At 46.5% G+C, this 23240-nt stretch overlaps 1 protein-coding gene across 2 annotated transcripts in view; it reads left to right on the forward strand.

Annotated features, from left to right (window-relative positions):
- The first annotated feature begins 17 nt into the window (after nucleotides 1-17).
- Nucleotides 18-23240, forward strand: part of Tmem63c (transmembrane protein 63C) — a 99661-nt gene continuing 76438 nt past the window's right edge. For both annotated transcript variants that reach the window (XM_010645568.3, XM_033766697.1), the window contains exons 1-2: nucleotides 18-727; nucleotides 10485-10579. The gene's annotated coding sequence lies outside the window, so the exon portion shown is untranslated. The remainder of the gene's footprint in view (nucleotides 728-10484; nucleotides 10580-23240) is intronic.

The following is a 23240-nucleotide window of genomic DNA, read 5'->3' on the forward strand; positions in this document are numbered from 1 at the left end:
CTGGAGCCAGCGGGGATGGCAGCTGCCCCCACCCCGTCCGCCCCGCCATCCCTCCCTCCGCTCCTGGGGGCGGTGCTCTGGCCACCGGCTCAGCTTTGTGGACTTGCCCCCCCACCCTCTCCCCGCCTGTCGGCTCCCCTCTCGAGGGTTGAGGCGCCCTGCCTGACTTCAGCCGCAGGTTCCAACCGGCCGATCGGGATTCAGTCCTGATCCAGCCATCACCCTGTCCTTCCCTCCTCCTTTCTGGCTGTGACCAGTAACCTTCCCTGCTGCCGGCTTGGACCAAAGGAAGCCTGGGCTTTGCTGGCTCAGTTTACCACGGAACACCCGTGAAGACCAACGTCATCTCCTCTGAAGGGCTGTGTACCCCCGGGCTGAGAAACTGGACGAAGCCTGTCTGCTGGGCTTGGATGTGCAACGTTCACTTGTGCTCCCAGATTCCAGTGTCCTCCTCGGTAGAATAGAGACGTGGGGATTAAATGGTAATAGACATAAAGCTCTTAAACAGAGCCTGCCTGGGGTAAGCCCGATTTGGGTCTTAGATCCCAATTACTGTATTGACACCACCTATCAGGCCTTCCTATGTACCAGGCATGGTGCTAAGCTTCTGGTGTCCAATCACTTCATCAAACCCATTAGCACGATCTGAGAAGCTGGACCAGCCTCATTCGAGGGATGAAAAGGTTGGACTCAGAAAGTCAGTCAGCTGTCCAAGGTCACACAGCAGGTGAGTGACAGCTGGGCTCTGAGCCTGGTGTCAGCACTAATGCTCCTTTTTTCAGCCTCACCCCAGACCAGGAGCAGCTTTGATTCTTGGGGGGAAGGGAGGGCATGAGTAGGGTACATCCAGGCACACAGCTTGAACCTGGAGCATCTGCTTGGAGCCCCAGCCCACTTCCCTGTTCCTCCCTCTGCCCCTTTCTGGGACCCCAACGTCCTCAGGTAAGTACTGTGAGAAGGTAGTGACCTCACGTGCCAAGAGACAGCCGTAGAGGGAGCCTGGGAACCCTAAACATTGCATGCCATTGGGGGCCTCAGAGCCTCAGTTTCCACAGATCCCCTAACTTCCCTGTTCCACTCTGGGTGAAGGCGAGTATAACATATAAATGTTTATTGCTTTCTCAAGTGGTTGATTAAAACTAGAGCAATCTCCAACCCTTTGAAGTGAGGGCCATATGCCAATTGGCTCAGTCTCTATTTTTGAATCATCAGTCGCTGTTTTCTCTATTATTGTATGATCATATGTAAAAATAAAAAGGGGGCCAGGAAACCTTTTCGTGCTCTGAAGGCTCTTACAGGCAAGTGGAAGAACAGTGTGCCACAGGGTGGCCTCTGAAGATCTGGTAGCCCTGTGAGTTCCACTGGCCCCAGGACAGACACAAGAAAACATAAGAGGCCTTCTCCCCTTCAGAGCAGCTTTGTGTCACAGTCATGGCTGTCTGGTCCCCTTCACAAGCCCTGGTTGCTTCTTCTACTGCCTTGGGAGGGCTTGGTTTGGGCCATATTGATTGAAGATCTCCATTCCTTAAATACCTTGAGAGTCGGGTGGCATTTCTAATTTTATTTTGCATATGGGTGTGTGGTGGGAAGGTGTGTGTGTCTGGATTTGTGTGTATGCATGTGCGTGTGTGTGTGTGTGTGTGTGTGTGTGGCAGAAAGACAGAGAGAAGCTAAGTGAACGTGGGAAGATGTCAGAGGGGGAAGGGAACAGTCAGCAGGAGAGTGGAGGTCTGGCCGTGCAGACACAAATGGATGAGGACAATTGTTTCTTTAGAAAGACAGCTTATCCGCAGAAAGGGGCCTGAAAGCTGCAGATCTACAGACAACCCCCTTAAGGAATGGAGTGAGCGGAAGCCCAACAAAATGTTCAGCTTTTCTGAAATTGGTGCTTTTCTCTGATAAAATCAGTAAGGTGGTCAGCTGGAAACTTCACTTTGATTCTGGCCCCATCAGAGTTAAGCAGACTAAGACTGGACACTGCATCCCACTTAGTAGCTGTGTGAACTCCAGCGGGTCATTTTCTCTCTGTTGCCTGTATGTTTGTCCATACAATGGGAAATAGTGGTGTTGCTTTGTAGTGATGGTGATGAAGTGAGAGCATTAATTTAAGTCCCTCGGTCCCAGCAGGAGGTAGGATAATGTGCATTTCCCCCACCTCCTATCTCTCTTCTGGGTTTTTATCTTTATCCACAGGACTGTCTTCTCTTCCCCACTAAACTGACAGCTCCTGGCCTATATTGGAAATATTTTGGGCTCTTCTGTGATTTGCCCTGAGTAAGAGTGTATTGGTTAATGGATCACTTGTAGTCTATCTCTGAAAGGAAAAGCTCTACTCTGAGATCTTTGAAATGTCTAGTGAGGATACATTTGCCATTGATCACGCATCCTGCCACCGCCTACCCTCACTGTAGCCTCATTCTCCATAAACAGTGTCAGAAAGTAATCTGCAGACCGTGTTCTGCATTGGTCTTGTCAGTATTCTTGAAGTTAAGCTGTGACTGTAACTGCAGGTGATCTCAAGGGACAAGGGCACAGATAAGTATCTGACTGCTGCGCTTTCCCAGAGATTCGCACAACAAATCTTGCTATTTAGTGGTGTTATTTGAATAAAATGAATTCCTCTCTCAAGTGGCAGTCATTCCATTTTCCTACAAAAGGTTGTATGCAAGGAAAGAAACTCCATGGAGTAAGTGGCTTCTGTCTCAGGCAAGGGGCTCTCTGGCCCTGTGTGGGTCGGGCCAGACAACTCCTCAAATGTTTGGATGGAGAATGTTCCAGGACTGAAGGCAGCTGCAGCAAAGAAGGCTGGATGGGGACATTTCATTTTCCTGCTTTGCTTTAGACGAAAGAGGGTGAATTCAGACTGGGGTCACCGGGTTAACTGGTTGGTGCTCTGAAATTAAGATCGTAATAGACATCTTCAGACAAGATGCTCTTTACTGTCAACAGCAAAGCATAGCCAGGGGCAACCGCGAAGTACTCTGTAAGCCTCAGAAGGCTTAATAAGACTTCATCCCCATCTGCCCAGATTTGGAAAACATGTAAGTGTAACCTTTATTTTAGCCGACCAAATGCAAGACGATTGGATTATCGCAGAATTTCAATTTGGAGGTGGTAACTTACTTTGCCTGCTCTATCTTCATATTAACAACAGTCACATTACTCTGATGTAATAGAGTGCTTTGCAGGTTACTCAGTACCTCCGAAAAATTAAAAATTCATTCCACGAGTCTCTCAACAGCCCTGTAAGCCGGCTGGAACAAGAAGTATTAAACCCATTTTTCTTAGGAGGAAACTGAGCTGCAGAGGTTTGCTGCCTGTTAATTTGCAAGCCTTGCCAGTATCTGATTTAGAATGTGCTTTGATGTGCAAGGGTCTCATTGATACTTAACTTTTTCTGGAACATGAGATTTGCATAATAAAGGAAACAGGTATACTTCCCCCAGGGTAAAAGATCTGTGTGATCTCCCTTTCTCTAAAACTCCTCCACTCTTTACTCTATGTCCCACCTTGTCTGCACATTTGTCTCCAGCATCACTAATCACCATCAAACATAGTATGAATTGATCTGGTTACACAGCAGGTACATAGCTCAGTAAACACTGGCTGAATGCCAGAATATACAAGGAGAAGTAAACATGTAAACCTGCACCATGTTAATCAAAGGTCCTCAAATTCTCTGCTGTGTGTACTGCTGGAAGGTTGTATGTGTGTATGATTGCAAAAAGGATGCTCAGCATCCAGGCTCACATGTCAAGGTAGAGCCAGCGGGTCTGAATGTCACCCTGTGGGGGACAGGCAACCCCAGTGGTCTCCCTGGTGATTAATGCACCAGAGTGGAGATCTCGGCTCAGCTTGGAGGAGCCCCCTTTGCAGTGCTCGGGCTGAGGAAGAATGGGTGCAGTCTTTCCCCATTTAGATGTGGTTTCCAGGGACCACGTAGGTGCCCTGTGAGCATGCCGATGCCCACGGACCCATGCGCAGCTCTGCAGTGGTGCCAGAAGCAAGATTAACTGGTCCTTTCATCTTAGAAGCATGCAGGAGGCAGAGGAGGGAGAAGGAGGGGGTACAGGGAGGGAGGCGAGGAGGGAAGAGGAAGGGAGATGGTGAAAGAGTGCATGGGCTGTACATCATGTCTACCTCAGGAGGTGCAGGGGCGGCAGAGGGCCTGGCAGTGCCAGCTGTCCAGGATGGCAGGGAATGGAGCAGAAGGTTGACATCTCCGTTAGAGGAGGGTGGGGAGACCATGGCAATGTGGTCACCGCTGAGCCCGTGGCTGTTAGAGGCCTCTGGGGAATGTTGTGGTGGTCACAGGGCAGCACCCCACACAGATCTCACAGTCCAGCCTCTCCTGCTTCCTTCCATCCAGCAGAGATAGCCCAGGGCCCAGGAGAGAGGTAGGGAACAGTCAGGCAAGAAGCCTGAGCTGTCTGGTGTCCACTGACCTGGACTCGATTCTCTGTTCCCATTCCCTGGCTGTGTAACGTTCAGCAAGTTCCTTGGCCTTTCTGAGCCTCAAATTCCCTCTCCATTAAATGATATTTTCACCAGCTTGCAGAGTTCATCATGAGTTTTCAGGTGTCACCTGGATAGCACCTTTCCTTCCCACCTTCACGGCCCCCAGCCGTAACTGCCACAGAATCCTGCCTGTAGCATGGTGTGTGCCACCTCGTGACCATCTTGTCTGAATGCTCATTTATGCAGTTACTGCCTCTTTCCCTCTGTGTGCTCCCAAGGGCAGGAGCTTACCTGGCAGCATTTTTTCTGTAGCCTCTATACAACATAGGGTCTGACGCACTGGGACCTCACCATTTGAGTACATAAATTATAAATAAATAATAAATTCCACCTCATCACCTGACCTTTAAAAAGCAGGCTTGGGGAGCAATGCATAAACAGAATGTAGTAAAAGATCCCTACTCCCTGGCTCCTATGAATGCCAGGTACTGGGAGGCCACGTGTCTTCACATGGGTTCTTTCACTGCATCATTTTTATTTTTATTTTTTGATACCGGGGATCAAACTTGGGACCTTGAGGTTTTGAGGCAGGCACCAGAACCACTGAGCCAAATCCCCGGCCCTGGAAATTGATCACCGCATCCTTGTAATGATCCTCGCTGTCTAGTGAAAGTCAGACCCTACTGATTTTCTAGAAGGGGAAAATGGAGGCTCAGAGGGGTTAGGAGCTCTTCTACGATTACAGAGCTTGCTGACAACAGGCGTAAAATCCTGGTCAATTTATTCCAAGTCCTCATACAACATGGCCCGTGTCTGTCACACGTCTCCCTTCACCCCGGCATAGGAGTAACCTATTTTCCATATGGGAGGTAACAAACTATGCTGGTGTTGACCTCTCACACTTCAGTGTACATTCGCCAGCCAGAGCCTGTTCTTAGTTTGTTTTTTGAGACAAGGTCTCATATTTTCCAGGCTGACCTTGAACTCACTATGTAGCTCAGGCTAGACTCAAATTTGTGGCAGTCTTCCTGCCTCAGTCTTCCGAGTTCTGGGATGACAGCTGTGCACCACTGTGCCTGGCAGTCCTTTTCCTAGTGAAACAAAGTGTGGCAGAGTGACCTTCGTAGGGGAGGTGAAGAGCAGGGTGGTGCAGGGGAACAGGGTTTAAACAGTTTTGCAGTAGGGGATGAAAGCAGGCATAGGAGGAGCAAAGGAGTCAAAACAAAGAGTCCAGAGAGCATCGGAAGACAGATTATGGGGGCCAGCAGCCTACTGCAGATTTCTGCTCTGCCAGTCAACCATTGTGTGATCTGGAGCAAGTCAGTCATCTTAGTCCATTTTCGGTTGCTATAACAAAATACCCAAGAGTCAGTGGTTTATAAAGAATAGAGGTTCATTTTCACAGTTCTAGATGCAAGCATCCGGTGAATGCTTCTTGCTAGACTGTAGTATATCTGAGGTGTCACATAGGAGACAGGGCAAATGTGCCAGAGAGGGCTTTCCTTTACAACAAAGCTGGTCCCTAGTGAACTCAGTGATCTATGGATGGATTAATCTTTCATGATGCGATCACCTTTCAAAAACTGTGTCTCAACGCTGATGCACTGAGGACCAGTTAACCTCATGGTGTCTGCTTCCTGATGTGTAGAACAGGGTTGGTTAGTTTCAACCCATGAGGTTGTCACATAGACTAAACAAGATCACATGGGTAAAACATGTAAAGAGTAGCTGGTGTCGTGAGTGCCAAATGAGTGACAGCTACTGTAATTAGCTATGATTATGTTTTGCAGCATTTAGCAGAACCTGTGAAAACACTGATTTAAACTCTGCTGGAAGTTTATTTTATTCTCCCATAAAACAAGTTTAAGAGAGCCAGTCGAGGACTGGTCCTCAGGCTCTCTGATTGTTATGAAACCTATATTCTTTCTATCTTGATGCTCTGTTCTTCCGAGCATGTTGCCTCATGGTCCAGAACGGTTGCCCCTGTCTTAGCCATCATGTGCCTGTTCCTGCCAGCAAAAAGAAAAAGAGAAAGGAAGGTTTCATTCTGTAAAGGCATTTCCTGGAAATTTCCCTTCCCACATGCATTTATCTCTCATTGGCCAGAACTTAGTCCTGTGGCTACAGGTCAAACTACAGGTCAGGTCACTATGTAACCAACTAACATTCCTGAGGTGCATTGAAAAAGGAAGAAAATGGATGTGGTGGACAACCTTGTAGCTTAGCGCCTCAGGTACGAAGCAGGGTTTTTCTGGCACTCCTGTCTCTGAGAGTCCTCTTTGTTGGTCAAAGGGGACCAGCCCCTGCTGTCTGCCTTGCCTGCCCTCCCACTGGCCTTTGCCTTCTGCTAGGCCCAGGAAGGGCAGCTCCATCCTGTCAAGGCTGTGACCCTTATGAACTTGGACAGGAGCACAGGAAGCAGCTCTGGTCAGTGTCCCTGACCACCTGGCCTCTGGGTAAGCTCGAAAGCTGCCTCTGGGTGAGGGAGAACAGGAAGATAGAAAATACAGACTCCGGACATGTTTTTAGTTTTAAAATCATAGAAGTAATATATATTAGCAGAAAATAAAAAAAAATTTAATTAAAAGCAGAGCAGAAGTCTTTTAAGCCTAAACTCAGAGATGAACATCATTAACATTTTGTGTGCCTCTTTTAATCATCTTTTCAGAGTTTTTCCTCTTAATTACAAATTTAGGATCACATCTTTAACTGCTTTTATAACCAGCTGTTAAAAATTCAGTGATAGTCAGACAACATTTCCATGTTGCTCACATATTTCTGCTACATAACTTTAAATGGACATAGCTTTAAATGGATGCTTCCTTCTCTCCTACAGAATTGAGGACCACAATATGACTTGGATCTTAGTACTTGGTCAAAATATAGTCTCTGGTTTCTTCTTCAGGTTTGGCCTCCAAAGGGACAATTACCAGGTTTGAACTTCCATTGGCTCAGGTTCCCTGGACCCAGGTATGATCAGAGACATTGTGACCATACCCTGGTCCTTGACCTTGGTGTGCAGGTGGTGTAGTGACCTTCGCTATACACACACTGATAATAATCACTTCCAAATATGGGTAACCTTCTAGAGGTAACTTGCAGCAAATATTTTCTCTTGTCTATTTGTTGAAATTCCAGCAGTCTGTTAAGGTATAAATGTATCTTCACTATTGTATAAGTAAAATGTAATCACTCATAGTCTGTCTTTATGTACAGAAGAAATTATTAAGAGCTCTTGTGTTTAAATATAGAAGGAAACATATTGATAGCTAGTAATAAATATTGGGAAAGCATGTCAACTGGATACTTTTAGAAGATACTACATGAGGCAACAATAAAACATTAGAATAATACTCTGAGGCAGGATGATAGACACTACATTATATCGTAGTTTTGTCCTTGGAGAATTTTGGGGGATACTAATATTCGTAACACCAACTAGCTTTCCAAATTGTATTCAAGTCTCAGCTTCTTTATTCTATTTAAACCACAAAATTTTCAAAAGCCAGTTGGGAATTCTTTACATCTTGTAGGGATAAAAGAAAAACGTCACCTTAACCAATTTAATAATTTCATGAGAAAGAAAAACTCCTAAAAATCACAGATGGATGATGTAAGATAAAAATATGGCGAATACTTAAAGGACATTGCCATTAATTCCCTTCAGAATCCTCCGCCTCTGTGGAACTCACTTCCCTATCACTCTTGCCACTTTCTGAAGCAGCTCTGGAGGTCTTCTTTCATGAGTGTCTTTATTTGCACTGTTGTGGCTGTCCCTCGAGCTCCTGAATTGATTCAAAACATTTACCGTTTAGGGTAATCTTGACTTTGGGGAAGAACTGGAAGCCTCACAGTGCCAGATCTGACTAGTAAGGTGGATGAGGACACGCTGTCATGTTTTTATTTGACGGAAGTTGCTGTAAACATGTCTAATTAGTTCAGGACATCGAGGCAAACATACACACAAAAACACTCACAGAAGGTAGCTTCCAGAGCTGCGTCAGACAGTAGCAAGAAGGATGGGATAAGTGTGTTCCAAGTGAGGGGACCAATGGCAATGTGTCTTTTCTGTAGTAATTTTAAAATTTAAACGTTAACCACAGTTTTTGATCAATATTTCTGTGACAAATCACATTTAACTCAACACGAGAAAGAATATATAGAAAATGGAGAGAGGAAGAAATTTTAGAAAAAAAACGAGGCATCACACACTTCCACAAGTGTCAGTCGATGTAAGCATCCATTTGTTGATACAAATGTGCACAATATTTAACAGAAACAATCCAGCTCCTGCTAATACTGAGAAAATGCTGATCTTGAGCTGTAATGTTAGACTGTCAAGCACTAGCAGTGAAACACATCAATTAGGATTTTGGCATCGCGGAGTCTGATAACATTTTATTGAAATTCACTCCTTTACCAAAGACGTCGGCTGAACGAAGATGGTGGGAGGCATTGGCCTTGGCTTCTGCTGAATACCAATCTTAGCACTTGACCATCTGGCATCCAACCAAAACATGTATTGAAAGTGTCTCTAACTTAAGATTATTTCCAGTTCCTCACTATTATTAGCAACATTTCGATGAGCGTCCTAGCACAACACTTGGAGGGGCCGGTGACTATTTCCTTGGCTGAATTCCTAGAAATGGAGTGACTATGTCAAAAGGATCCCTGTTGCCTACTTACCCCCTGGAAAGTGTGTACCAACTTCCCTCCCATAAGAGGAGCGAGGTGTGGCAAAGAGCTAAATCCTGCCTCATCAACATTGGAACCTGCGATTTCAAGTGCCCACCCCAACAGTGGTTGGCAGTTGGATGGCAGAGAATAGAATACTTCAGCTGGCTCCAGACGCCCCCTGGGTCCCAGAGCTGAGATTGCAGCTCTAATTTATTTTGTGTTTAGCTTGTTTCCAGCATGGTTGCAGACTCTTTAGTTCTTGCATTACCTAAATGGCTACAAAGTAAATATGACTGGCATCATTTCATGGATGGAGAAACTAAAGTTCTAGGGCTCTGTGGCCCTGCTTTGAGCCCGAATGGGGGTATCCTGAGGCCTGGCCACATGATAGTCAGCAAACCTCTTTCTGCCTGTAAAGGAAACTTGCAACTGTTCTTTCTCTCCGAGGAACCCTGAACTCTCCTAGTCAGCTTCAGGTCCAGCCAGAGCTAGAGGAGGAAAAGGAGGAAAAGCCAGTGCCTATGGCACCTACTGGGCTCAGCTTCACACTGAGCACTTTACATTCATGCATTTGTGCCACAGTTTCCTGGTTGTTTCTGAGGGAAGATGTGCCAGAGCTGTCTTCCCTGCAGACACCCAGGCATGCATGAGTGTAATTCAGATCTAATGTTGCTGGGAGTAGGTCGAGGGTCAGCCACTGGCTTCTAGGACTTTACAATGTCACTTAAGTCTTAAGTCTCATCACAGTGACAGCTGGGTTATTAACCCTTCCTACTGAAGAGTAGCTAGTGGCCTAAGAAAATGTCCAAGTACTCAGAGCTAGTAATTGGTGAACATTTCAGATAAGGACCTGGTCCAGCGTAGGTGTCTGGGACGTGTGCCTGGAGTGGGTGGAAGGATGCGTGGATTCTACTGGGTCTTAAGTGATAAAACTAGGGCAGGCAGATGGCTGTAGTGCCTCTGGATGAGCCAGAGAACATCACGCAGGAAGGAAGCAGACAGGACTGGAGCCTCCATGGTGATGGGTCTTTTTTTTTTTTTTCATGCTATCGAACAAGAAAAGGTGCAGGGCTCCTCTGTATGTTGTACAGGTTCTACACTTTATGATTCTAGGGAGTCTTTGTTTCTTTCTTTTCCTTCACATTTACCATAAATTTGAATGATTATTATGACAATTTTCCAGTAGATGGCAGTAAAGCACCTCAAGTTTCTGTTCCTTGTTCTGTTTGTGCAAATGCAGTGTTTGGGCTAACAGCAATGCTGGGAGAATCTGTCTTCCAGCCCTCCAAGCTGCCGAGGGAGTGCCTGACAGCTTTCCCCTCCTATGTCGCACTCCTTTGTCACCTCAGGGTATCACAAACCCTACCCAGGGTCTCCGTGCTGTGCTGAGCAGTTGGGACGATGGTGCCTCGGCGCAAGAATCTCATCTGAAGCTTTGTTCCAGGTAGGTGAAGTTTTTCACCCAAAACCCTGGGTTCGAGTCCCCACCCCTGCACTTCCTTGTGGCTGATCTTGAGCAAGAAGCTCCTGAGTTCACATCCTTGCTTTTCTCCTCTGAAGAGTGCAGTCATAGCCCTTGCTGTTGGAGTTGTGAGGAGCCAGAGCTACCCTGAGCATGGCTTGTCCCAGAGGGGCGTCCTCCACTAAGAAAGCCCAGAGCTGCCCAGCTGGTCTGGGAGGCCGAGCTGCACTGTGGAGGGAGGGGTGAGCTGGGTGCAGGATATCAGATAATTAGCCAGCAAAGGTTTATTGAGAACCTACTATGTGCTATGCATTCTGCTGGTCTCTACCCACAAACTGCCTGAGATCTCCAGGGGCAAGTATAGTTAACATTGTTGCTGTTTTGTTTGTTTTGTTTTCTGCTGTTAGGGATGGAACCTGGGGCTTTGGGCAAGCTAAGCACATAGTCTGCCCCTGAACTACACCCCCAGCCCTGCATCTCATTTCAGGATTACACTCATCCCATTCCTCTGGGAACAGAGGAAAAGAGGCCTTGCCCAGCCCTTCCAAGCTCCTAGGCGCCTTCCTGACAGGGCACTGCCCAAGGACAGGGTGGGAAAAGTTTAGCAGGCTCTCCCCTGCCCTTGCCCTAGAGTAGCTGGCTTATGGCTTTCACTCAGGGTTTGATCTGGCTGGGAAGGGACGAGACACCTAAGAAGGTGGCTTGCCTACAATAGGTATGCGTCTCCTCTCATGTAACAGAAGTCCCAGAGCTAATATGGCCGCTCTGCATTGTCAACAGGGATCCAGGCTCTCTCTGTCTTCCTGTTCCCTGAAACTTCTGATGTGCTCCTTGTTCTCATGTTGAAGCAGCAGTGCAGGGCTGGTCCTTCATGATATTAGGACTTAGCCTCCTTCTGTATAATTTACCCACCATTCTCTAGTACGTACCTTTCAACTCATGGTCCAAACCGGCTGCTCGGGGGCTAGCCATCAAGTCACCATCTCATCAGCAGAATTTAAGAAAGAAGGAATGAGCAAAGGCATACGTCTGCCCCCTAGGGCACTCTCCGGAAGTTACTCTTACTTCCATTTGGCTCCCATTTGCTGGGACCTAGTCACATGATCAAGTCTAGATGCAGAGATGATTGGGAGATAAGTCTTTATTCCAGGTGGCTCTATGCCTCTTTAAAAGTTGAGTCCAGTTCATAGGGAAGGAGAGGAGAGTGACTGTTGATGAACCATGACGATCCTCTACCACATCTTGGCTCTGAAGAACCATCTCCAGCCTACAGGGAGCATCTCTACCCAGCAGCCTCCCTGGCATAAAGTAACCAGGACAATAATCCCAAAACCATAATACCGCAGAGCAAGAATTACACTAATTCAGTAATGGTGTAATTTCCTCTCTGCACATAAATGATATTTGTGTTCTGTTGTCCTTGCCAACATTCAGTCTGGCAAACCCCAGGCTCTCAGCTGCCCATGGTCCCTGCCAGTCCCTCCAGGGCGCCACGGACTCCGGCCCTGAGAGGATGCCGTGCTCCCATGGCTGCCCATCCCCTCTAGAGTGGAGCCTGGCTCAAGTGAAGGCGACGGGGGTGGGGACTGAGGGGGAGACCATGACAGCAGCAGATAGACACTCAGCAGGGACGGTGGTGGTTGCCTTGGTGAGCCGGGCAGAGAAACTTCTATGCTGCGCTAAATGTCATCCTGACCGCCAGCATCTTCTCCACACTCAGGAGACACCCTGGGGGCGGGGCGGAGGCTCCTCGGTCCCACCTTGTTCCCTGGGCCCCCTTTTAAATACTCAGGTCCCCGAGGGCTGCCCAGGGTTGGCCCCGTCCCTCAGCTCTGGACGTGTCAGCCTGGGACCGGAAGCAGCTTTCTGACTCTAAAGCTGTGACACCTTTGAGAGCTGCCCATCCCAGGCAGGATGCCGGCAGCCGGTGGAGTTCCCAGCAGACTGTCAGATGGCAGGGAAACAGCAGGGACCGAGAGAATATGAGCTGTCCCCCCTCTTTCCAGGGACAAGTGTGGAGCAGGGAGAGAAATCTGTCCCTGCTGGAAATGTCAGCTGCAAGCCAGGACCCTGGACTGTGGCCTGGGTGGTGACTAGAGACGCAGGGCTATGGGCACCACTGCCCCCAGTGCCTCAAGTGGCTGCCTCAGGAGCCCAACACCTGCTCTCCAGGATGCTGACCCCGCTCTCTCAGTCTCTCAAGCCTAGCAGAAGCTCCCTCACCTCAGCTTAGCGGAGGAGGCCACCTCCACACCTGCAGTTCCCCCAGGGTTCCCTGGGCTCCTGCTGCTAGCCCCAGCACCTCCATCCACCTCCCCCTCTTGGTCCAGGGCTGCTGGAGCAGGTAGCACTGGCATGTCCTGGGGACCCTCAAAGGGACGAGTGCCTCCCCCTCACAGGGCTGGCTCAGCTGGGCAGCCTGCTCACGTTTCCCCACGCAACTTGCCCTCCTCGGTGGCTACACTCAGCAATCTAGGAAGCAGAGAAGGGGCCAGGGTTGGTGTGGGGCAGTTATGGTGAAGGCTGTCACGGGACACCTCCTGAAACAGGTCTGGGGGCCCAGAATGTTGTGCAAGTTTATATGCATGTACTTGTTCCTACGTAAAACACACATTCGCCCGTGCACACTGGTACTTATCAGGCGCACATCTGTGCACACACATGTAACACACTCACATGCACACCCAAGTGCAGAGTCTGCTAGTCCTCTGCCAGGGTTAGGATTCTGAGCTCTGAAGTCAGATAGACATGGTATTTTCTTCACTTAGTATATTATGGTTTCTAAGGAATGGATTCTCATTTCCGGAAGGCACCATCTGAGATTTGAACCACACAAAGGTGCCATGAGTGCAATATCTTCTTCCTGTCCCTGTGACCAATGTCCGTTTCCTTCCTCAGGAACAAGCATTGCCACTATCTCCTCCCATCACCTCGACCTGAGCTGCTTGTCCCTGGCTAGCATGGGTCTTTGCTTCAGAGATAATGGAAATTAAAACTGAAGCAACAGCATGAATCTTTAGGCAAAGCTTTAATTGGGAAGGCAGAGAAACTAGGGAGGGACTGAAGGGCGACAGACTGGCAAATCAGACTGGGCCCTCAACAAAGGAAAAGGGGCTGCTGTGGTGGGCTAGCGTCTGGTTGATCATAATTTCAGCTCTAGTTTCACCGCTCCAGAGAAGCTTGTATAGCTTGAGAGAATAACCCCATCTCTGTGAGACAGAAAATTCCTGCCAAAATGTCGGTTTTGCAGAGGCTCTGCTGGAATACAAGTTGACTGGGGGCTTTAGGTGCCCACTCCTGGGAGTTAAAAGTGGCACTTGAAGGTCTCTGTAAATCTCTTGCCTTGATGCCCTCAATCTTGAAGAAGGATGAGATAGATTATGCAAATGAAACTTGTATCAGCCGTGTTTAGACAGACACCCCTTAAATGATGAACGTGCTTGTAGGCAGAGTTGAGCAGGGGTCTCACGCAAAGTTTAGGCCATAAAGGAAACAGATGCAAAATGAAGGCTAAGCTTTGTGCTGCTTTTCATTACCCATTTGGCATTTTGTGGGCCTAAGTGATATGACCCTGCCCCTTTCTCTCTCTCCCCCAAAACAGCTTATAAGTCCCTGTTTCAGAAGAAAATGCAAATCATGCTTTTAATAAGTAACAGGTTGAAGGCCAGGTAGTTTATCCTCTGTCCTGGGATGATCTCCAACAGGTTTATTTTCTCATCTAGTTTACTCTTAGAGACACTGTGGTGAGGACATCGTGCGTGCGTGCGTGCGTGTGTGATGTGTGTTTGTTGAACCCAGGCCCTTCACACTGAGCTACATCCCCAGGCCTTTTAAATTTTTGAGAGAATGTCTTGTTACATCACTAAATTACCCAGGCTCGGCTTGGACTTGGGATCCTCTTGCCTCAGCCTTCCAGAGTGCTGGGACCACAGGTATCTACCACCACAACAGGTTTACGACTTCCGGGTTTTCATAAAGCATCTGTGTTTTGAGGCCAGTAAGGTTGTTTGGGGGACGGAGGGGTAGGGAAAAACATGCCATAGGTCCTGAGTTAAGGTGCGGGAGCGTACCTGCCCCTGTCCCCACGGTGGCCTCTTTAGCAGTGAGCAAGCTGCTCGCGGTGCACAACCACCGGCCCAGCCTTCTGCACTCCTGCGCGGTTCTTCCCCGTGGCTGCCCCTACTCCTGCGCACAGACCGCGCCTAGCCTACCCCAGCGGCTGCTGGGGGTCCTGCAGATGCAATGTGATTTACATGAAGCATCCTTCCAGATGAGCACAGGTTGTTTTTAGCTGTTTCTCTCTTTTTGCTGCTGCTGCTGCCGCTGCGATCCCTTTGCGAGTGTCTGTGCTGGTAACTTTGCCCCTGGGAACAGGCCTATCTCTCAGTACTGGCCCAGTGGCCCCCCCGCTCTGAATCTGTGGATGAGGACAGTCAGAACAAGAACTGCCTGGGCAGTGGTGAACAAGGTCCCGTGGGGACCCCCGCGCATAGAGAAACAACTGGAAGGGGCAGGGGTGAGGGGTGAGGGCCGAGGGAGGGGCTGCAGCAGCCCCCTCCCCATGGCCTCTGTCCTTGTGACTGGCATCAGGGAGTCAGGCCTGTGGGCCAGCTGTGTGGGTGCTGCAGGGAGGAGAAGCAGGACGAGGCTGAGGGGGGTGGCAGCTGCACAGAGCTGGCAGAGTAGAGCAGGCCCGCTGTGTTGCTGAGTCATTCCCACCAGAGCCTTGGAGAGGGGCAGGCTCGCTGCGCGCGCGTGTGTGCGCACACACACACACACACACACACACACACACACACACACACACACTGCAAATCTCAGGACCGGGGGAAAAGGAGCCCTGACCAGCAGAAAGGCTTTGTCCTCACACACATAAAAGCCAGGCAGACAAAGAACGGCCACTCCTGCCCAGTCCTTCAGCTGCCATTTTCCCCACCCCCTTCCTCACCTCATCCTGTTCCCACGGACCTCCTCCATCCCGGTCCTGTCCCCAGGGGGACCCCAGGATGACCCAAGATCATGACCCCCCCTTTGCCCCTTCTTCTCCACCTTCATTTGCACCTGGCTCCTGGCCTGGGGCTCCCACCCCAGGGCTCCAGGGCTCCACTGTCCGGCTCTGGCGTGGTACCCGATGGAACTCACTTTGAGGAGGCCTGTCCCATGCAGGGGAGGTGAGATCCAGGGCAGGCTGCGTGGAGAATGCTACATTTTTTTTCAGTACAGCAACTTCTCATCTGCATACAAAATCCTGATGACTGTGTTTCTATTCGCAGGTCCTGGCTTATGAGAAAGTCTGAGTTGGACAGGATTTATGTTTGTTTTGTTTTTTGGTACCGGCGATCGAACTGGGACCTTGTGCTTGAGAGGCAGGAGACTGCACCACTGAGCTAAATCCCTGGCCCTGGACAGGATTTAAACAAGAAGTGATTTGCTTTGTCTCTAGGCACCGCCTTTGACTATGCTTTGTTGGAGCCCCTCTTCCGTCCCTGGAGATACTCCTGGGAGATTCATTAGCCTTCTGGTCCTCTTCAGTTATTAAATATCCAGGATAGTCCAGTCTAAAGCACAAGTTAAACACCACGTGCAAGTGTAGCCCCTGCCTGGTGTGCCTCAGAGCCAAGCAAGGCTGGGCAGCGGCAGGGGACCCTTCCAGGAGGTGGAGAAGGGATGGGTGAGGCTGGAAGCAGTAGGGGAGCCCGCAGGTCCTGCTCTCTGGGCCAGCACTGCCCTTGGGGACAGGCTTCTAAGCGGGGTTCAGGTCGAGTTGCAGGGGAGAGGGCAACTCTGCAGAGATTTCTCCCACCACCCTCTCAGCTTGAACACCTAGAAGCCCACCCCTGAAATCCCTCCCCTGTGCCTCCCATATTTACTGGACCCCCAGGGAACCCCTGTGTTCCTCTCAGGCCACACAAGGTGGGGCACACAGGCCCCTCCACCACCCCAGCCACACCCAGTGCCTCTGTCCTTCCTCCTCATCCCTGCCCCCTTCCACCACAGGATGCTGTCTTTCCCCGCACAGAGACCCCCCATCTCTGGAAGCAAGTCTCACAGCCCACCCCCTCCCAGGAAGGGGAGGGCAGAGCCAGAGGACTCCTGCCCCCACCAGGAATGAGGGCAGCTACGCAGGGCCTCCAGGGCAGGTGCTTAGGGTCCCACACCCAGAAGGACCTACGCTGGGTCTAATTCTCTGCTGTCCAGAAATTGACGACCAGAGGCCACTCATTTTGATTTTATACTGGGCTCCCCAAATCCTGCATTTGGTCTTGTCTGTGACTGATGGCTCTGACAGTTCTAATCTGCTTGGTGATAGGAAAGGAATTCTGGCAGGTTCTGGAAACTGGCAGTGCCCCAGGAGGTGATACAATCCACAGTGATTCTCCCTCTCTTTACAGGGGCGATGCCCAGCACCCAGTTTTCCCACTTTGGTCTCTGGTCCTTAACTCCCAGGCAGTGGGACCTGAACCAAACAGCATCCTGCTACAAACAGGAGCATCCTTCGACCTCCCAGCCCTCACTGCCCAAAATGGGAATGGAATCAGTTTGGATCATGTACTTTTGTTTTTACAATAATGGCATCATGTTGTACATATTATTTTATAGGCTTCTCACTTAACAATATACTGTAAACATATTTTTCATGTAGGAAATACTTATCTGCTGTCTAATATTCAGCATCTATTCTAGGTGCACACTGAAGTCAAACGAACCACCCCCCAAAACGGATGGTTTATTTAATTAATTAATTTATTTATTTTGGTTTTTTTGAGACAGGGTCTCACTATGTAGTTGAGACTGACCTGGAACTCACTGTGTAGCCCAGGCTGGTCTTGAACTCACAGCGATCCTCCTGCCTCAGCCTTTGGAGTGCTGGGATTACAGGTGTGTGCCACCACGCCTGGCCAAAACCGGACGGTTTAAATCAGTAACAATTTCTTGTTTCTCACTAGTCTAGGGGTTAACCAGGATGCTCTTCTGGTATCCAGTCTTCCAGCTGAAATCTGGGCTCCAACCAGTTTCTGCTGGTGTGACCTTGACCAGGTGTGTGGTTGTTTTGTTTTGTTTCGTTTTTTTTCTTGAGTCAGGGTCTTGCTGTGTAGCCAAGGCTGGCTTAGATCTCACTATAGCCCAAGCTGGCCTCGAACTTCCTCAGCCTCCCAAGTGCTGGGATTATAGGCAAGTGGCACCTCACCCGGCTCTGACCTTGGTCAGGTTCTTGAACCTCAGTTTCCTCATTTGTGGAGCTTCTCAGATGACAACAGCAATATCTCTTTCTGGAGATGTTCTGAGGACTAAATGAGAACTGCAGTTTTATCTACCTTGTAAAGTTGTGAGGACGAAGGGGGTTAATGCAAGTAAGATGTAAATGCTAGCGATTACTGTTACTGCTGCACCGGGAGTTACCCACTGGTCACTCTGGGAGGGGTTGGGAGGGGAGGCTTTCTGCTGGGAGTAGATCTGGAAGAACGAAGGAAGCAGAGCTGAGATATTAAGCATTGGTCAGCCAAAGGGGAAGTAAAGGCTGAGGGAAAGAATCATCTCACCACTGCGCAGTCATTTACTCAGCCACATTTTTCTACATGTTAATAATATGCTGGCAATAAAGTTAGGTGTAATTATGCTCAGAACAGTAGTGTCAGCTTAGAGGCACTAAACCTCACAAATGGCCCCTGCGTGTCCGCAGCCTCTATCCCTGGCTGCCCTACCACGGGAACACCTAGGGCTGTTTCAGGGAACAGAGAGGAGGAAGAGAACATCTTTGGGTGTTAGGAACGGTGGCAAGAGGCCACAGCTAGGCCCGGTGGTTTTCTAACCTCAAATATATTATTTCAATTATTTCATCTTCACTTTCAGAGATTCTAACATGTAAAGATTTATGTCCTTGTGTTTAAAAAAATGTAATATTTAAAGCAGACAAAAAGATATAAAAATACAGCAAAACCTATATATATTCTTCTTTGCGGGGGGGCCAGGGATCCGACTCAAGACCTTGCGTTTGCCAGGTAGGCGCTGTGCCACTGAGCTACATCCCCAGCCCAAAACCTATACTCTTGCAGAAAACACATTGCCAGTATAGTTGCTTCACCCTGTGGACTTCCCGTCACCAACTCCTACCTGCCCAAGGGGGGAATCCATTTTCCTGAATGATGCCTTTGAGCTCTTTTCATTTTTCAACTGCATAAATAAATTTGATAGAAAAAAATGATTTGCTTTTCAGAGCCTTGCTTTCCCAGGCAAGGGCTTTTGGGTTTTTCAACAGGATGTAGAAGGCTTCTAAAGAGGCTATAGGAGAACCAGGGAAGCAAGGAGGCTGAAAACTAAGCATCCTAGTGACAGACCAGCGATAGTCACCTGGAGTAGTATGTGTGTGATTAGACTCTTGGGGAAAGAAGGATGGAACAGGAACATATTTGAAAATTTAATGGTTGCAATGTGTCCAAATTCAATGGAAAAATAAGTCCACAGGTCCAAAAATATAAATGAATGCCAAGTACAGAGAAAACATGCCAAAGCATACAGTATTTAAATTTCTGAAGATTAGCAGTAAGAGAAAAAAAATCTTAGGATTCAGGGAAAATAGACACATTACATTCAGAGGGCAAAAGTAATAATTTCTGACCTCTCATAAGAGATAACACGAGTGAGGAGGTAAAGGAAGACTTCTGTATTTTTTCATGTGGAATCTAATTATTATGTCTGTCCTTTCATTTCAGCCTGAGGGATTTCATTTAGGTCTGCTCCGGACCAACTAACTCTCTCAGCCTCTGTTGCTCTGGAAATGTCTTGATTTCTCTTTCATTTTTTCCCATTAAGTGTATTGGTACATTTTAGGCATACAATACAGGTACATTCATCATTAGGAACTTGTACCCTTACGTGATATATCTTGGTTCTTATTTTTTCTTATTTATTTTTCTTATTTATTCCCCTGCCCTCCCTTCAACCCCTCTACCCCTGGCTATTTACAAAGACTTTGTTTCTATTTTTTTCTTTTCTCATATTTTTTCCTTTCCCCTACTCCTCCCACTTCCCCTAGCCCTTTAGACCTTTCCTTTTCATTTTTGAGGGATAGTTTTTGCTGGATATAGAATTCTTAGTTGATAGCTTTTGCCTTCAGTGCTTTTATCATTTCATCCTTCTTGGCCCTCATGCCTTCTAATATGAAATCAACTATTCTACTCTTTTGATGAGGGAATATAAAAAAATACACAAAGAAACATGCAAAGAAGATCCAAAAAACAGAATATAGAAAAAAGTTAACTTCCCCCAAACCACCAACACATTGAAAATCTGGACAAATCAATGAGACATTCTCAAAAGAAGTATCAATGGCCAAAATGTTAAAAATATTGATGAAACATGAAAAAATGTTAATCATTTTTAGCTGTAGAGGAATGAAAATCAAAACAACTCTGAGATTCCATCTTACCTCAATCAGAGTGGCTGTCAATAAAAATGTTGGTGATAGGGCCAGGGATTTAGCTCAGTGGTTCCACTGCCTGCCTTGCAAGCAGAAGGTCCTGAGTTCAATCCCAGGTACCAAAAAACAAAACAAAACAGAACAAAACGTTGATGAGGATGTGGGGGAAGGGGACCTTCTTCACTGTTGGTGGAAATGTAAACTAGTACAACCACTGTGGAAATCAGTATGAGAGTCCTTTAAAAACTAAACATTGAAATTACATTTGACCCAGCTCTATCTTTCTTGGGTATATTCCTGAAAATTAAAGACATCATACTACAGTGATACATACATATTCATGTTCATTGCAGCACAATTCACAGTAGCTAAGCTCTGGAAAGAGCCTAGATGCCCATCCACGGGTGAATTGATTTGAAAAGTGTAGCATATATATACACACACAATGGAATTTTATTTAACCATAAAGAAAGGTGAATTCAAGTCATTTTCAGGAAAATGGATGGATCTAGAGAGCATAATGTTAGATGAAATAGTTAGACATGGAAAGTTAAATATTGTATAGCTCCTCTCATACGAGAAACCCAATTATAAATAAATTAAAGTGTAAAGTAAAGGAATATGTTTTGGAGTAGGGAGAGGAGATAAGGGAAAAAGCAATAGAAGGGGTAGGGCAGAGATTAAAAATGATTTACGATATGTTGTATATATGCACCAACAGCTCAAAACAAATGTAAATCTGACCTATTGAAAACATATATCAATAAAAAAACAGCTGTTAATCTTATTCAGCATTCCCTGTTTGTGAAAAGTGGCTTCTCTTGTTGCTTTCACAACTCTCTGGCTTTCAACCAATTATAATGTGTTGCAATGTGCATTTCACTTGGAGTTTCTTCGATGCATAGATTACTCTTTTCCATCAAACTCAGGAAGTGTTTGCCCACTATTTCTTCAAGTATTCTTTCTGCTCTTTTCTCTGTTCTTATGCACTCTTATGCTCATGTTATGCTTGATGGTGTCCTCTCAGGCTCTGCTCCTTTTTCTATCTATCTATCTATCTATCTATCTATCTATCTATCTATCTATCTATATGTATCTATATATATAGATATATATATATATATATTAATCTATCTATATCTATCTATCTATATATATATATATCTATCTATATGTATCTATATATATATAGATATATATATATATATTTTAAATGCTCCTCCGAGTGAGTATTCTCCGTTGACCTATCTTCAAATTCACCGAATCTTTCTTCTACCTGCTCAGATCTGATACTGAGTACCTCTAGTGAACGTCTAATGTCACTTCTTTTACTTTTCAACTTCAAAACTTCTACTTGACTTACAACTTCTATTTGTTGATATTGTCTGCTTGTGAGATGTCACTAACACAGTTTCTTTTAGATCTTTGTATATTGTACCTTTGATTTGTTGTTTGTTTGTTTTTTGAGACAGGGTCTCACTATGTAGTTGAGACTGACCTGGAACTCACTATGTAGCCCAGGCTGGTCTCGAACTCACAGCAATCCTCCTGCCTCAGCTTCCCGAGTTGTACCTTTAAATTATTTGAGCGTATTTTAATTGTTAATTTATTTTGTTTTTTTTCTTACTGGAGTTTGGGTCCTTATGCTTGCAAGGCAGGCGGCAGAACCCAGAACCGCTGAGCTAAATCCCTGGCCCTTTTAATTGTTAATTTAAAATCTTTTAAAAGGAAATCCAAACGAGATGTTATGGTGCACACCTGTAATCTCAACACTCTGGGAAGAATCAGAAGTTTGAGCCCAGCCTGGGCAATTTTAGTGGCTTAATGAGACCTTGCCTTAAAAAAAAAAAAAAAAAAAAAGACTGGGAATGTAGCTTAGCTTGAAGACCCTGCACTGAATTTCTAATACCACAAAAAAATTTAAATTAATGTTTGGGCAGGGATTTAGTTCAGTGGTTCCGCCACCTGCCTCATAATGTTTGGGATTCTTCAGGGACAATTTTTATTCATTGCCATTTTTCTTACCTATGAGCCATATTTTCTTATTTCCTTTCTTGCCTTATAATGTTTTGTTAGAAACTGGATGTTTTGAGCTAGGGATTTAGCTCAGTGGCACCGCTGCACCTGCCTTGCAAATGCAAGGTCCTGAGTTCAATCCCTGGTATAAAAAAAAAAAGAAAGAAACTGGATGTTTTAATATTATGCTGTGGTAGTGCTAGAAGTCATATTCTTGCTATCCTGAGAGTTTATTGTTTCTTTTTGTTGTAGTTGTCTTTATGGTTTGTTTAGTGCCTTTTTTCTTTTTTCTTTTTTTTTTTTTTTTTTTGGTCTTGGGGATGGCACTCAGGCCCTTGTGCCTGCAAGGCAGGTGGCAGCAACACTGAGCTAAATCCCTGGCCTGTATTTAGTGCCTTTTCTAAACTAATTTCTGAGCTATGTATTTTTATTGTTGTTGTCTATGGCCACTGACTTCTGTATTCTCTTAGCTTTGTGATCAGCTAGTTATTGAACAGAGATTTATTTTTTTGTTTTGTTTTTTGGTACCAGGGATTGAACTCGGGACCTTGAGCTTGCGAGGCAGGCAGTAGAACCACTGAGCTAAATCCCCAGCCCATGAACAGAGATTTCTTTAAATAGAAGAAACAAAAATCTGCTAGCCTTTGCAGACAGGCTGTGCAAGTGTGTGTGTGGTGTGCACTATGGCATGCCTTCTGAACTCATCTAGGCACCTTACAGCTCTGCCCTGGTCTCCAGTTTCTTCTTTTTAAAAACTTTATTTTAATGTAATACAAGTAGCTATTAATAAGGAAAATATTAAAAAGCCAGTCCGTGAAAAAACAATTTTTCATAACAAAAATAATTAGAGAATAACAGTGTAAATATACTATGGATCATGATCTTAAAAGAACATATTTCCACTTGCTAATCTATCTCTCAACTCATTTCTTAATAATACATACTTTTTTTTGCATCATGCCACAGTGATATATGTGCACCCATGCTTATAGCAGCACAGTTTATAATAGCTAAATCTTGGAAACAGCCCAAATGCCCATCAACGAATGAATGGATAAAAAAGATATGGGTTATATAGATATAGTACTACCCAGCCACGAAGGATAAACTTGAGACATTTCTGGGTGAATGGATGCATCTTGAGACCATACTCTTAAGTGAAATAAATCAAACATACATGTTTAAATATCGCATTGTCTCTCTGGTATG

Source organism: Fukomys damarensis, unplaced genomic scaffold (genome assembly GCF_012274545.1).
Source record: "Fukomys damarensis isolate Sample0158 unplaced genomic scaffold, DMR_v1.0_HiC HiC_scaffold_21, whole genome shotgun sequence".
Taxonomy (NCBI): Eukaryota; Metazoa; Chordata; class Mammalia; order Rodentia; family Bathyergidae; genus Fukomys; species Fukomys damarensis.